Source organism: Rhinichthys klamathensis, unplaced genomic scaffold, assembly GCF_029890125.1.
Source record: "Rhinichthys klamathensis goyatoka isolate OS25496 unplaced genomic scaffold, OSU_Roscu_1.1 h1tg000176l_1, whole genome shotgun sequence".
Lineage (NCBI taxonomy): Eukaryota > Metazoa > Chordata > Actinopteri > Cypriniformes > Leuciscidae > Rhinichthys > Rhinichthys klamathensis.
In genome coordinates, this window is record NW_026606705.1 from 7,838,817 (window position 1) to 7,856,227 (window position 17,411).

General features: G+C 38.0%; 1 protein-coding gene across 1 annotated transcript in view; it reads right to left on the reverse strand.

The window, feature by feature from the left end:
* Window positions 1–17,411, reverse strand: part of slc37a3 (solute carrier family 37 member 3) — a 307,587-nt gene that overhangs the window by 186,832 nt on the left and 103,344 nt on the right. The window lies entirely within an intron of this gene.

The window sequence follows — 17,411 nt, forward strand, 5'->3', positions numbered from 1 at the left end:
CAACAAGTTTACAACACAATGATATCGAATGTTACACAGGTCAATGCATACATAAATATATGTCGGCTAACAGATTGTAATACATGACGCCGGTGTATGCGCGTTACGTGCATGTGTATGTGTATGTGTGTGTGTAGTCCATGCACAGTCGCAGGCTTACCCTGTGACAGTCCTTATACAGCATAATATTTGTAACTTTTACAATGTGATCGTCTGATCAAACACAGTAGCACGGCGGGTTATGCAATACTCGTTCCCTCATCTCAGGGAACCGAGGTTACGTTAGTAACGGAGACGTTCCCTTTCGAGAGGTCTTTCGTATTGCGTAAGGCTAGCTTACGCTATGGGAACCCCCTTCAAAGCGCTGTGTGTGCTTAAACTTCGCTCCATACTATAACCCAAGGCAAGATGCCTGAGGCCCATAGAAGAGTAAAGTTATAATCCTAATAGAAGCCAGTCCCTTCACGAGCTTTATATAGGGAATCAAGGAATGGGCCTAAACAGGGCCAAGTCCTTAATGTGTGTATGTATATATATATATATATATATATAAGAACCGTAGTTCGAGTTCAGCCTGGACCAGACATGTATCGAGCCCTATGGCTTAGGTGGCATTATAGTCTTTTTGTGCTTACACTTTTATATTGAAAGAACCCTCGCTTGCAAAGCGGGAACTTCCAGATTATAAATCCTCATAAATGTGGACAGCGAGGCACAGCCGGCCGCCACACAGATATCGTCAATCACATGACCAAGCCCATGATGAGGCCATACTTCTCGTGGAATGAGCTCTGACGCCTAAGGGGCAATTGAAAACAAAAGATGTTTTAGTAACAAATTTCGGGAGGAGCACGTTTAGAAAATTAACATAATTAACATGAGTGGAGAGCATTCAGTTAATCAATGATAAGAGGTATATATACAGCAGTCTTACCTCTGTTCGTTGACAGTTTATCAGCATCCCTCCACCAACCCTTCTCCACACTTTTAGTTCTAACTACTCCTATACACGGGGGGAGTACTCTAGATTCAGGCCAAATTCCGAGCTCGGAGCACTCCTCCTGGACAGCACGCCAAATACTCCTAAATCTTTACTCCATCTAATTATATGTAAGTGTCAACTTGGGAACTTTGCAGCTGTTAAAACATACAGTACTTCAAGGGATCGTTGTCGGTCACAACAGTGGAATACAAATAATACAAATGCATTGCCATACAAATAATCGAGGAATTTTTCTGTTTATGTGCTGGATAACGGGATTCACCCCGTGACAGTCCTCTACTAGCGTGGGCGATGACACAATCCTGTCCATTCTGACTTTGATATAGCACTGCCCCCAAACCAGTCGTACTGGCATCTGTGTGTAAGGTATAAGGTAACTCATCACTTGCACAGGGATTTTAAAAGGAAATGTCTCTGGTAAGGAAATTAAACAGCTATCAATGAAGATTCCACAAGGCAAATAAAATTGATGGTTGCTCAGGTAATGCAAACTGTTCATAACCAGCAGATTTTATGTTCACACAACCCTCAAGAATTACTTTCTGAACAGCAGGAACAACATTTGGTTCATGGCTCTTTAGCCTTGCTATTTCAAATTTACTGAACTCTGTTAATGCATCAACTGTAATGCTTTGAGGATTTGAGCATAACCACAGAATGGAGTGCTTCTGAAAGAGTTAAAATGACAGTGTTGCTCATCCAGGGAATCAAGAGTGTTTGTTCCTATCCCTCAAAGCAAGCAGTCTTGGCCCGATTGTGTCCTCATGATCACGGCAAAACACATGAAGGCCGAATGTTGGTGGGAGGAGTGTCGCCCAGATCAGCCTATTGTTTATCTGGCCCAAATCAGGCTTGTGACAATGGGCTATATAAATGCCCTTTCGCACATAGGAAATTTGATCTGGCCCAGCTCTGTTCCACAAAACCCCTTTTCCCTCGGCCCACATACCGCAAAGAATGGCATCCCTGTAGTGGCCCAGATCTGGATTTAAGACTAGGACCACAAATGGGCTATAACTGGCTCGATTCTCAGTCAATTAATAACCTGTAACTGGCCCTGCACTGGGCCTGAATAGGTATTAGTATTGGTACAGATTCTCCTGAAGATTTGGATTACAGCACAATAATTGAATACTTTTCTGATCATTGTATTGTGTTTGTGGTGTATTTTACACCACATGATAATGGTAAAATTATCAAAACAAATTACAGTTATTTTCATTCTGTTATAACTTGTCAATTCAAAAAATAAAATTCTCAACAAAATCCCCATTGTGTGTGTCAGCATAGGTTAAGTTTTTGTGCTCCTGTTTGTCAAAAGATTTTAACTGATTGTTATAATGCTGAATCTCATGCTGCAGTAACACAGGGTGTGTAGTATGAATGTATTAATGGAACAACAACATAATTGTTAGATTGAAAAAAACATCAGTGAATCAGGCTATTTCATGATGATTATAAAGCCATCAACTGGTAACCAACATCACCTGATCTCATTTCACTTAGGCTTTCTTCGCTGCTGCAAATATGTTTAACAAACACACTGTCACAGCAGCCAAAAAAGACTAAAGCTATAATAAGAGTTAAGAGCCCAACTAATTGAAACACTAAACCACTGTTATGGTCACTTCTAATGAAACACATTAGAGTTAAACCCTTGTTAATTCTCAATACAAACTTTTGCAGACGTCCTCAATCTGGTTCGTAATAAGTGAAGGTGGTAATGCTGTTTGTGGAGTTCGCTGAGATATTGAGAGATGTAATGTCTTCTTTTATCTACAGTTGATTCCATAAGGCTGTGGCTGAAGTTAGTTGTAGTTCTTGTGTTTCTGCTCGTCTCTTTTTCTGTTCTCTTCTTTCCTTCAGTGATTCTGCTTGTTAACAGATTATTAAGGCTGAGATGATCCCATATTTGATATACAGATTTTGTGGCTCAGATAAAGTCCAGTTCTGATTTATTTCTTTGTTGTTGGCTGACATGTGGCATTGCCTGCTTGTGGCCCAGATCTGGCAAACAGGAGTGGGCTGCCCAATGGCCGTCATTCCACACTGCATGTGGGCCAGATCATCATTCCACATGTAGGCCGGATCTGGGCCGTCACAATGTTGCTATGTGGGTTAAGAATGCTCAGATGCTCACAAAAAAGCACACTTAAATCCTAATATTACAAATAATAAGCAATGTAAGGCTTCCTATGGAACAAAATGATACAAAAGATAAACATTTCACTGAAATTAGAGTAGTCATTATGATATTGTAACTTGATTGTCATGTTATTGAACCATTGTGATGCAACAGCACGTTGCGCAGTAACATGCGCATGGTTTAGCCAGGCTAATCAGATCAAAATCACTTAATATGGGCCTTTTCGTCGAATGCTCCAAAAATTTGGAATTCCCTGCCTATTGAGATTAGGCAAGCCGAATCTTTTAGTGTTTTTAAATCATCACTAAAAACTTACTTGTTTAGGGTAGCTTTTACAGAATTGTTTAAAATTGTCTTTATTATTATTATTATTCCTATATTTCATGATGTTTTTATTTTGTATTTTATTACGTTTTTCTGTCAGTAATGCATTGTTTAATTGTATGTTTTATTATGTTTCTATTCTTGTAAAGCGCTTACTTTTTAAAGGCGCTATATAAAATAAAGTTTATTATTATTATTTGCGAAAAAAGTCTAGTTTTGTTTTCTTCCAGTTGCGCTCCATTTTTCTGGCTGCTCTCTTAAGGGCCCGAGTCTGCTCTTTGTACCATGGTTGGACTATTTTCTTGAATCGTCTTTAAGTGCAGAGGAGCAACTGTGTCTAAAGTGCTGGAAAAGAGAAAGTCATACGTTTCTGTCGCAATATCGATTTCTTCTAAGCTATCTGCGATGCTGAGGAGATGAAACTGATCAGGAATATTATTAATAAAGAAGTTATAGGTCTAACATATTTGTAACACGGAGTCTTTGCAGCCTTGGCTAAATGAAGTATACACAAGACTAGATAATGATCTGAGATGTCATCGCTCTGTTGCAGAATTTCAACGGCATCAACATTGATTCCATGTGACAATATTAGATCTAGAGTATGATTACGACAATGAGTAGGTCCTGACACGTGTTGTCTAACTCCAATAGAGTTCAGAATGTCTCTAAATGCCAACCCCAATGCATCTTTTTCGTTATCTGCATGTATATTAATATCACCAACAATTAGTACTTTATCTGCAGCGAGTACTAACTCTGATAGAAAATCAGCAAATTTTTAGATAAAGTCTGTATGGTTCCCTGGTGGCCTGTATACAGTAGCCAGCACAATTGTCAAACATGATTTATCTTTTACACTAGATCGTGTTACATTAAGCACCAACACTTCAAAATAATTATATTTGAAACTAGACTATTAAACTAGATAATTAAACATTGTATACATTTTAAAATCTTGCTAACTTACAAAGCATTAAATGGTTAAGCTCCCCACTTGAGCGAGCTCTTAATGCATTATAGTCTTTCACGTCTATTGCGATCTCAAAATTCTGACCAGTTGACGAAGAATGTCAAACTCACCTGCAGGCGGTAGATCCTTTTCCAATTTAGCACCTAAACTCTGGAACAGTCTTCCTAACATTGTCCGGAAAGCAGACACACTCTGTCAGTTTAAATCTAGACTGAAAACACATCTCTTTAACTTGGCATACACATAACGCATTATCAATTTCTGTAATTCAAATCATGTAAGGCTGCATAAATTAGGTCAACCGGAACTGGGAACACTTCCCATAACAAATGATGTACTTGTTACATCATAAGAAGAATGGCATCTATGCTAATATTAGTCACTTTGTTTATCCCAAGATTTATCATAGTCAGCCGGATCCAGGCTGTATCCAGATCAAATGGAGGACCTGCGCCTAGACACGACGACAACGCATGATCTAGTCAGTCGGATCCGGCATGTATCCAGATCAGATGGAGGACCTGCGCCTAGACACAACACAATTGAGTAATTTAAGTGAAATATTTTCATACATATAATCACAGGCCAAACATTACTAAATGTTGCTGAATTTAAAAAGCCAGAAGTGGTACTAAAGCCATTTGGAAGCTGAAAGAGCCGGCTCTCATTACTGAGTTGAGTCAAAGGATCCCGTTCCCTTAAAGAGCCGGAATTCCCATCATGACTGTGAAGGCCTCATCGACACGACAGCCAGTGGCACAGATCCTAAACAAACCCAACTCCATATCGCCGTGATGAATATGATCTTCAACCAGATGGAACTGGATTAAATATTTTGAATGTTCCGATCCCAATCTGACTTCTGACCTGTAATGCTGCCTGAATCATAATCATACACTGTTCGTTTGTTGGCCAGAGAACTGGCCCCAAGGGGTTTTTTTTTTTCATTCTGTCAACTGATGGAGTTTGGGTTCCTTGCCACTGTCGCCTCTGCCTTGCTTAGTTGGGGACACTTATTATTCTTAATATTTTTGATCTGCCTGCTTTGACAACATTCAACGAGAACAGAACTGAGCTGGACGATGACATCAATGTTTTCTCCAGAGCTGCTGTATCGATAAATGAACTAAGGGTACATTTAGAAAACAACTAGTTTTCCTCTGTACAGATGACAATGTTATCAAAATGATTCCTGTTCACATGGTTCTGCGAAAATGCCTAAAAACACATTATGCAGTCCAGACAAGTAATTGGGAATGTCACTTTGTAAAGAAAAACTAGGCGCCTGCACACATATCCATTCCAACATGTATGCATGGAGATGATAATGAAAATCTGAAAATCTCATGTTTTTTGCAAAAGCTTTTTCTGAGTCAAGTCACCTTTATTTGGACAAAAAACTTCCACACGTAATAACCCAGAATACTGTCTAACACTTAATGGCTGCTCTGTCAAGTCTTCGTCGTCGGTTAGGAACCTGGGTGTGCTATTTGATACCAACCTTTCTTTTGAAAGCCACGTGTCTAGTATCTGTAAAACTGCATTTTTCCATCTTAAAAATATATCTAAATTACGCCATATGCTCTCATTGGGAAATGCGGAACAATTAGTCCATGCGTTCATGACCTCAAGGCTAGATTATTGTAATGCTCTACTGGGTGGTTGCCCTGCACGCTTAATAAACAAACTACAGCTAGTTCAAAACGCCGCAACTCGAGTTCTTACCAGAACCAGGAAATATGACCATATTAGCCCGGTTCTGTCAACACTGCATTGGCTCCCTATTAAACATCGTATAAATTTTAAAATATTGTTGATTACCTACAAAGCACTAAATGGTTTAGCTCCGCAGTACTTGAGCGAGCTCTTAACGCATTATAGTCCTTCACGTCTATTGCGTTCTCAAAATTCCGGCCAGTTGATAATACCTAGAATATCTAAATCGACTGCTGGCGGTAGATCCTTTTCCTATTTAGCACCAAAACTTTGGAACAGTCTTCCTACCATTGTCCGGGAAGCAGACACACTCTGTCAGTTCAAAGCTAGACTAAAAACACATCTCTTTGACCTAGCATACACATAATACATTATAGACTTCTATAAATTCAATGTTAGGCTGCATAGATTAGGTCAGCCGGAACTGGGAACACTTCCCTTAAATCTTGATGTACTCGCTACATCATAAGAAGAATGGCATCTACGCTAACTTTAGTGTCTTTGTTTATCCCGAGGTTTTCCCGCAGCCTGCCGGATCCAGGCCGTGTCCAGATCTGACGAAGGAGATTCGCCTGGACCCGATGACAATGCAGTGCTGAAGTATCCACTATCCTCTCCCTATGGAGGATCCCTTTCCCACTCTACAGATAAAGCGCTGTGAATTCCGGCTCGCGTACCCCGAAGTGATAAAATAAAACAAAATTCTGTATCAAAATGTATAGGCAAGAAAAGTAGTTTGTTTAGGCTGGGTTGTATGAATTACAAACCTGCGCACATATTTTAAAAAGCACATAACTATAGAATTCTGAATGAGCATGTGAACGCCGTCAGCGTTAATCACAGGTTCGCGTTTAAAGTCTGATCATTTCAACGGAGGTGAATCAATCAAAGTTAACTTTAGCTGGAAGTAACATTATTCAAGAACCGCTATAACGCCAAAACAATCTGTTACCTTAAATTATATGTTTATCTCTGTAAAGCTGCTTTGAAACAATTCATTGTTAAAAGCGCTATATAAATGAAGATGACTTGACTTGACTATTTATATAGCACTTTATACAATAGAGATAATGCAGAGTTCTCTTCTGGCCAAAGAACGAACATGGTGTCATTATGATTCAGGGTGCATAATAATGGAAGTTAAGCTTTAAAACACTTCAAATCACCAATTGATTTGCAGAATGAGTCACTATTTGACTCAGACACAGCACACTGAGGACATCTGCTGGTCACAGATGTCCAATGCTATGGAAAGACTCAACTCAGCCCAGGTGAAAAAAATATATACTTTAGTATATTTCAAACATATTCACATTTTCAATAGTACATTTTAAATATGCTAAGAAAGAAGTGTACTATCTGTAAATATGTAAAAAGTACACTAACATCATGCTTGGACCAATTTTGGAATTAAAACTTTGAACACACTTTAAAATAATTGTACTACAATACACTTTTAAGAAATATATTATATAAAAGTATACTTTTAGTTAATTGTATATTTAATTTCTAAAGTGTACCACTAGAACGTCTTTTAAAAACATGTTTTTTGTATATTTTAAAATGTATGCTTAAAATGAACTTTGTAACAGTTCACTAAAAGCTTATTTTACAAATAAACATTTAAATATGATGAAATTTTAGACTATTTTAAGTTACATTCGAGTAAATATTAAGTAAACTCACTCATGCTTGTATGTAAGTACATTATTTGTACATTTCCTTTGGAATGTTTACATGTATTAATGCATAATATATTGATAGCCCATTCATAATATTTTTCAATAAAATACACAAATAGCTACTCCCATGTAATGTTTAATAAGTTTATATTGTTACAATACATCTTACACACTAAAACCATGTCAAACACAACACTAAAAGCACACATCAAAAGGGTACTTGCACACAAGAAATTTAGAGTAACAGTAAGTTGTTTAAAGTTGTTGCAGCCACTACATTGTGATTTTGCAGGTGGCACCCCTCACACTACATTAGACAAATAAATGGTGGCTACATTACATGCAAAAACAGTCCAAACATTAAAATCCTAACCAGTGTTCAAAAAATACGAACATTGTTTTTTTATTGTAGGAAAAAAATGGCTAATGCAAATAACAAAAACAGATCATGTGGGTCTTTGGTACAGGACAAATTAGGGGAAGTTGGTTTGGCATCAATATCTAAAATGCTGTAGAAGTAGCTCCTATACGATCTTATTACTTTTTAGTCACTTTCAACAGTGTTAGGTAGTGGAATGACATACATTTTGGTCTTCGACTTAACCATTACACATTTACGTTTCAGTGATTGAGGATGCACGGCAAATACATTGTTAGTGTGAGACACTTCATTTATAAATGTGGAGGATATATTTAGCTGAACATCTCTACAAACCTTTCCTCCGCTCTTGGCAAGCTCTTTTACTAAAACACAGAAGTCATTTGTGGCAGATGCTGAAGGTGTCCCATTGTCAGATGTAAAAGCCACTAGGGTCATAATTTCACATAATGTCCCATCACTTAACTGTACAACCGAATTATTTCTCTTTTTAAGGGTAGTGTTGTTATATGAATGATAAACAACACGGCTACAAATAAATCGGTCATAAAAAAAACCTGAATGAACTGTCACTCCTTTAAAATGTTCAATAGCCATCCTTTGCAACACAGATGTGCTACCTTTCTTTGGGCATCCAAAACCTCTGACATTATTTTGAAACTCCCTTGACTTATTTCTTAAGCCAGAACTACTTTGTAGTTTCTCAAATAATTTCCTTATGCTGTCATTAGCATTTGCCATAGTAGTGCCTGCTTTTATTGAGAGACTTCTCCACCTAAGGAATCTTTTCACTATTTGAGTTGGCACATGTGTTGTTCCATTGAAAAACTTAATCAACGTCCCATTAAATGATTCAAATGGAAATGTGGATGTGGCCCACAGTGGTCCCCAGTTGCGCACACTTGCTGCCAGGTGCATTAACAAATGAACATTGAAAGACACATTGGCAGCACCATACAGTTTCTCAAAGTTAAGTACAAACTTTCGCAGAGCTTGTTCTGCCACATCCACATGGCTCACTTTGATGGCATCCTGTAGAAGAGTGTGCATTGCAAAAACTAATAAAAATAGGTGATTCCAGTACTTTTTTTTCAAAATGCCATTTAAAACAGGCAGTGCATAAAACAACAAAAATGACCGCCACTCAGATGCTTTCCAGAATTTTCTGTCCTTCACTGATCTTGGTGCCCTTGTGACCTCCACAGGTGGACAAATGGCCAGCAATTCCTGGTCTATGTCACTGACCTTGGAACCCAGGTACCAGTCTTTATTATGGTGCTTACTGTCTAGCCACAGAGATGTAATCTGTTTAGTGACACCCAGGCATACACTGTGCTGGTACTCAGGAACAAATCCAGTTATCATATTGAAGCTCCCAAGTTCCATCAAAGGGGATGGGCCTTTCACTCCCATTACGGGATTAGCAGGTGTTGCCAGAATAGCATGCTGAAAATGATCTGTCTCGTTCCGTAAAGGTGGTTCGGGAGTTTCCCAGATGTATGGGCCACCGTCAGTGTGGAGACAGAAGTCACACCCGTATTTGCCATTAAACTGTTTTGTGTTTCTCAGGAGGGGGCGGGCAACTGAATCTGAGGAGCAGATGAGTGAATGAACTTTGCTTGAATGCTCTATGTTTTCAGAGTCCCTCCATTTAATTCCATTTTCTTCCAATTCTTTGAGCTGTGACACAAAACCTGTTAAAAAAGTGACCATATTTGGCTTGCTGTTACCAAACCATAAGCATGGTATACATATGTTGGCTTGACGATCTTTTGGTAACAGCTCGATGATTTGGCACTGAATTGGCCATATCTGAATGTTGTTACTATTGAAAACTGGAATTCCATCACAATTCCAGATGATGGATATGTCGTCAGCCCCTACTCGTCCACTCTGCTTGAGTTTTTCATATTCTGCCCCACACTGAATATCTGAAACAATGCCTGGAATTGATTCCCTTTTATTTAAATGTGTGTCAGATTTTTCTAGAACGTACTCTATTTGGGTTGATAGAGTAAGTACAAGAAAGTAAGATCCTACCCTTAGGTTTTTTTCAATGTCGAATTCAGCTCTACAAGAAAAACAGTTTTTTGGAGCTGTCTCACTGGGTCCCATGTAGCTTTCACAGTCGATACAATAAAAATGGGGCACATATTGGCCAAACTGTCCATAGGCTTTATGAAAAAGATATGACGTTGCTGGCACCAAGCCAGGGAAATGTTCATTGAACATTGCAAGAAGATCCTCCAGAGCTACTCCTGTCAAATTGTGCCTCAGTACATATGACATTAGTAACAGCAGACTCTGACCTTTAGTGAGGGGAGCACCGGGGTAAACCGGATCGTCATCATGGCATTTCTGTAATAGAATACAAGATTGATTACATTCTCACCTGAAACATAATATGATACAAAAGCAGAAATAGCAATGACAGTGTTGTTCTATTAAGACAGATGAGATACAAATTTAACTTAAACTAATAGTGCACAGATAATCTGTAATTACATGGTTATACCTTCGATCGGTTTGAATCTTGATTCCCGTCTTGCCTTCTCTCTTCTCCTGCTCTCTGTTCTTTTCCACTTCCATCATCTTCCTCTCTGTCCTCTTGTCCACTTCCATCATCTTCTCTGTCCTCTTGTCCACGTCCATCATCTTCCTCTCTGTCCTCTTGTCCACTTACATAATCTTCCTCTCTGTCCTCTTGTCCACTTACGTCATCTTCCTCTCTGTCCTCTTGTCCACTTACGTCATCTTCCTCTCTGTCCTCTTGTCCACTTCCATCCTCTTCCTCTCTGTCCTCTTGTCCACTTACGTCCTCTTCCTCTCTGTCCTCTTGTTCACTTCCATCCTCTTCCTCTCTGTACATTTGTCCACTTCCATCCTCTTCCTCTCTGTCCTCTTGTCCACTTTCATCCTCTTCCTCTCTGTCCTCTTGTCCACTTCCATCCTCTTCCTCTCTGTCCTCTTGTCCACTTCCATCCTCTTCCTCTCTTTCCTCTTGTCCACTTCCATCATCTTCTCTGTCCTCTTGTCTATTTCCATCATCTTCTTCTCTTTGATGTTCTCTCTCCTCAAAACTTTGCTCTTTTCCTGATGTTACATCTTGTCTCCATGTCACCATCCCATTTTCATCACTCTCTTGCTCCACTTCTCGGTAAGTATCTGCATCACTATGATCTCTGAGACGAATCTGAGACAAATGTAAAGTCATTAAGTGAAGCTCAGTCTTAAAAAATAAGCAATATTTAGATATAGGTCTAATGCATTCTACTCCAAAGCTCATTTAAAAAAAAAAAACAGCCCGCCAACCCAGTATGCTGCACAGAGCTGTGTGATAATAGAAAAGGCTGGCTATATGGCACTAAGCCTAAAGCCATCCAGCATCTAACATTTGATTGAACATTACAATATTAAAAAAATGTCCTATTCTACACATGTAGATTTTTTTCTTGAACATACCTTTTCAAAAACTTTTCTTCTGTAAGCAGATGTTCTAGGAATTGGTGATGTAAAGAGAAATCTCTTGTATAATATTTTTTTCTGTTTCTGCAGATACAGTACAAAGCAAAAATGTATAAAGTATAAAGTTGAAAATAGCAAATTATATATATATATATATATATATATATATATATATATATATATATATATATACACACACACATGACACATGAACAAAAATCATATGGATGTAGGATTCAAAAATAGGAAGTAGTAATATGATAATAATATGATAAAACAATTGGAGATTGATAATATTGAAAGTGAAATTATCTCTCAAAATATATATCCATCAGATGGGCCTATAACTGGGGGCTTATAATATCCAAAAAGAAAAGAGGGGAGTTTTTCTGTAAAGGGAATCAAATATGACATCCTATTAACTTGGATAAAATGAAAGCAATTAGCTGCCACGTTGTTACAATTAGTATATAGTAAATAAAAATGTTATTGCTATGACATTACTATTTATCTAATTGTGAAACAATTTTAATTACGTTATAACCATAGCCTGTATAACATTAAATAACGTAATGCCTTTATTTTATTTTTATTTTTTTAGGGCGGGATAAACTATTCACTGCATTTCATCAATTGTGTTAACTTACCTTTTTCTGTTGAAGTTTTCTGTGTTTTGTTGATTTTGGCGTCCCAGATTGAGTCTCATCTGAATTCAAATGTTCCTTAAATTTTCGTTTTGATGCCATGATGATTTTGAATCACAGACTGTATTAACCCTCTGGGGTTCTTCGGACCAAATGGACCCGAAGAATTTAAATAAAAAAATGTGTAAAATCATAGCTTCATCGGAATGGTCCGAAATTTGGTGACTTTGTTGGTACTTGGTATATGAACACCCAAAAAAATTGGGGACAGGATTTGAATAGTCTAAGTGGTTGTAAAAAAAATGGTCACACTCAGGGTCTTCGGGTCCAAATGGACCCGCCATAGGAAATGAATGGGAAATTGACAAAAATGTGACAATACAGAGTTGTTTTGTGCGTACAATCAACAAATCAGCCACGATCCAGAAAAAAAGCACACAACAGTGAAGGGGTGAATCTATAAAACATCAAGAGTGCAAAACAGACACATCCACACACACACACACACACACACACACACACTTTTATACACAAACACACTAATAAATTCAGATTACATAAATATGTTTTGAATTTTTAAAAATCACAGCTTCATCGGAATGTTACGAAACTAGGTGACTTTTATGGTATTAGGTATGTGAACAAACAAAAAATATTGAGGTCATGATCCAAGCATGCTAAGTGGTCGTCACACTTCTGCTCTTTGGTCAAAAATGACCCCCATAGGAAATGAATGGGAAATTGTCAGAGTTTTTTTTTTTTGCATACAATCTACAAATCAGCCAGGATGCAGAAAAAAGGACTCAACAGTGAAGGGGTGAATCTCTAAAACATCAAGAGTGCAAAACAGACACACACACATACACACACACACACACACACACACACTGTATTATATATTTATAATAATCTGTATTATAAAGTAAAACTGGCACTTCAAATTACCATTTAAACCAAACAAACAAACAAAAAACAAGACAAAAATAGTCTTTGAGAATCTGTTATTATATTTTAAAATCAACAACCTGAAAAAAATTGTCAAAGATGTGCAAAACTCACAAGAATTCTGAACCCTTTCTACAGAGAGCTGTAAATCCACTAGTGGTAAAAATGTGCTATTGCGTGATAAAAATGCTCAGTGTGTCCAGCAGATGGCATCCATCTCATTTCAAAAATTGTTTTAATGAGGCCTAGGCTTGACTCTAAAATGAAATACAGCTTTAAAAAAAAAAATACATATTTATAAAAAATATATATTATATTCAATGGGAAAAAATGGGTCATAATTATTGCATAAATATTAATTATAAATCATAAAATTTTCTCAAAACACCAAAAAATAAAAGAATTTTTTTTATAAAAAACAAGTAAAAAAAAAAATATATGATTTTCTTTTAATAAATATGAATCAAACCCTTCCGGACCATTTGGTCCCGAAGACCCTGAGTGTGACCCTGAAATGAAGGACCCCAGAGGGTTAAACAGTCTGTTGTATGTTTTAAATATTTCGGCGCCTAGTCTCTGACCTATCAAGTGTAACGGATTTGTTGTTAACGTCAAACCAATCAGAGCTGCAGACATGCCCGTTAATTGCGTCCTATCCTTTTACAGTCTATGGTCCTAGCTTGCTTTGTTTCTCACGTGGATGCAGGTTTACAGGTTAGCAGGACAAAATGTCGTTCCAATTCGCCATCTATTACTTATTTAATAAAACACTAAAAGTGGAAAGTACATCGGTCATTCTTGGTAATTCCGACCATTTCAGTCAAGTGACATCCCAGCCCGACCTTGAGGACGACGATAGCTGGATTGAAATAAAATGTGCCACGAGAAAAGAACCAGATAAGACAGTGCCAGCTAAAGTCCTGCTATTTGGAGGTAAGTTTGAAGTTAACCTATTTACTTATAACCTATTTACTTCCCTACACGTTTTGCAAGTACTAGCTAACGTTAAAGTTAACTGTTTATTTGTGCCATTTTATAGGGAGTAGGTGTCGGTTAAACTTTTTTTTACTCCTGTCTTTTTATCAGATTCGTACAAAGAACTCATCTCAAAGAAAAATGTATTCCTTCTGGGTAAAGATATATGGGCCAAGGAGGAAAGCAGGGGTGTGAGCATGAAGAAGAAAATGCGGGAGACTAACGTGGTGGCTAGAACGGCTGTGGTGGTGAGTGGATAAGGTTACAGTAGGCCTACATAAAAAAAAAAAAACTTACATGCTGTCATGCTAATTTAAATAACAATGTTAGCTAACACCCAGCTGTTTTTTTGTATGGCAGAGAACTTAATATTATGCCCTGCATCCTACGTAAGTAAAATAAATAACAATATCAGCTAAATGTTGGTTAGTTGATGTTATTTAAGTAAAGTAACTTACTGGTTTGTTTACAAAATAATACATTGTCATATGTGAAATAAGCTGATGATTATTATAATACTAAAGCATCACTGCGTAAGTTTTTTTTTTTCTTTAATCTATGGTTTTTGGTGAGATATTGGATGATTTGAACATTTATAGAAATGAAGATGTGAGTGAAAAACACTATTTGATGGAGCTGTTAAATTCTCATAGGCATCTGAAATGTGACCCTGACACTGCTTACTGTAAAATATCAGAATCCAACAAGGTTGAACACCGTTGGGTTAATCATCAACAATGCGATTTAAAAACAAATAAAGTGTTATATTATCCTTCAGTGTGTAAAATATTAATTTTGTACTAGTAACTAAAGCTGTCAAATAAATGTAGTGGAGTATAAAGTACAATATTTCCCTCTGGAATTTAGTGGAGTGGAAGTATAAAGTAGCATAAATGGAAATAATCAAGTAAAGTACAAGTACTTCAAAATTAGACTTAATTACAGTACTTTAGGAAATGTACTTTCCAGTAATGTATGTAGAAGCATCCACAATTTAGTTGCATGGTAGCTGCAGGGAGCCAGGTTGGTGTATATATATCACAAATTATTATTATTGTTGTTATTATTATTATTGTTGTTATTAGAACAATCATTCAACTTCATGTTACTCACAACTGCATGAAGGCTCTGTGTGTTGCCACTGCTGCCGTGGCAGACCCCTACTTCAGATAATGGGCTGTGGTCTGCGGATGCTGATTAAATTTAATATATCTTTTTATGTAAATTTACTCTGGATTTAATGAAGCTCAGTATGCCAATGAGACTTTCACATTGTGAGGCTGTTGTTATAAATCATTTATCTTTGTTTTTATCTTATACACATTTTTGCAGGCAAAACAAACCAAGATTAAAGAGGCAGCCAGGGACCTGGTATTACAAAACCTAAAGACTTCCCTGTCTCAGAAGAGGGCCCTTGCCACACAAGATCACCACACCAGTTCTGAGGATGAATCTCCACAACATCATTGTGTAATGCATGCTTTTTTCCTGAGAAGCTGGCTACATTGTTAACAATAGCAAAAATTGGTGTGTTTCCAACACTACAAAGTGCTTAATAAACATGTCTTGATTTGAAAATATTGGGACATAATCTATTCCCCTTGTTAATCTACTATTCATAGTTTTCAGTCACGTGACATTTGCGGTACCTGGAGGGCAAAACAGACCAACATAGCGGCTCACGCCGTGACTCCCCCATAGAGAAGCCGCAAAAGCAGTTACATTTATTTGGATCACCTTTCAACTTAAGAAAAAGAAAGATATGAGCACAAACTGCAAGTGCTGGGCTCTTTCAATCCACGTTACAGCAAGCTGGCGCATTTCTATTGTTAAAAAGCGCCAGTTGCTTCCTAGTTGGCAGGCAGCGGAAAATAATGTTTTTTTTACCTTTCAATGGAGCGTTTTTCATGGAATATGATGTCACGTTCATACATTTTACTTATCGTTAGTTATTAAGGTTTCTCCCCCTTAATTCTCTAAACTGGTCAACCACGGTTTATTATCCCAGCATCAACTAATTTTATGAAATTGTTAACTATTTTTCTACTTTTCCCATATACACATGACAGGCAAAGCATGCAAAGAAGGCAGCCAGACGTGTTTTGCCACCCCCGGCATCCAATCATAACACCAGTTCTGATGATGCCACATACATAGGCTGTCCACAACGTCCTAACATTGTAAGTCATACTTTTTTCTTAGCTTTTTTTTCTATACTCTCTCAAACACAAATACTTTATCTGTTTAATTGCTACACTCACCGGCCACTTTATTAGGTACCCCATGCTAGTAACGGGTTGGACCCCCTTTTGCCTTCAGAACTGCCTCAATTCTTCGTGGCATAGATTCAACAAGGTGCTGGAAGCATTCCTCAGGGACTTTGGTCCATATTGACATGATGGCATCACACAGTTGCCGCAGATTTGTCGGCTGCACATCCATGATGCGAATCTCCCGTTCCACCACATCCCAAAGATGCTCTATTGGGTTGAGATCTGGTGACTGTGGAGGCCATTTTAGTACAGTGAACTCATTGTCATGTTCAAGAAACCAATTTGAAATGATTAGAGCTTTGTGACATGGTGGAAGTAGCCATCAGAGGATGGGTACATGGTGGCCATAAAGGGATGGACATGGTCAGAAACAATGCTCAGGTAGGCCGTGGCATTTAAACGATGCCCAATTGGCACTAAGGGGCCTAAAGTGTGCCAGGAAAACATCCCCCACACCATTACACCACCACCACCAGCCTGCACAGTGGTAACAAGGCATGATGGTTCCATGTTCTCATTCTGTTTACGCCAAATTCTGACTCTAACATCTGAATGTCTCAACAGAAATCGAGACTCATCAGACCAGGCAACATTTTTCCAGTCTTCAACTGTTCAATTTTGGTGAGCTCTTGCAAATTGTAGCCTCTTTTTCCTATTTGTAGTGGAGATGAGTGGTACCCGGTGGAGTCTTCTGCTGTTGTAGCCCATCCGCCTCAAGGTTGTGCGTGTTGTGGCTTCACAAATGCTTTGCTGCATACCTCGGTTGTAACGAGTGGTTATTTCAGTCACTGTTGCCCTTCTATCAGCTCGAACCAGTCTGGCCATTCTCCTCTGACCTCTGGCATCAACAAGGCATTTCCGCCCACAGAACTGCCGCTCACTGGAT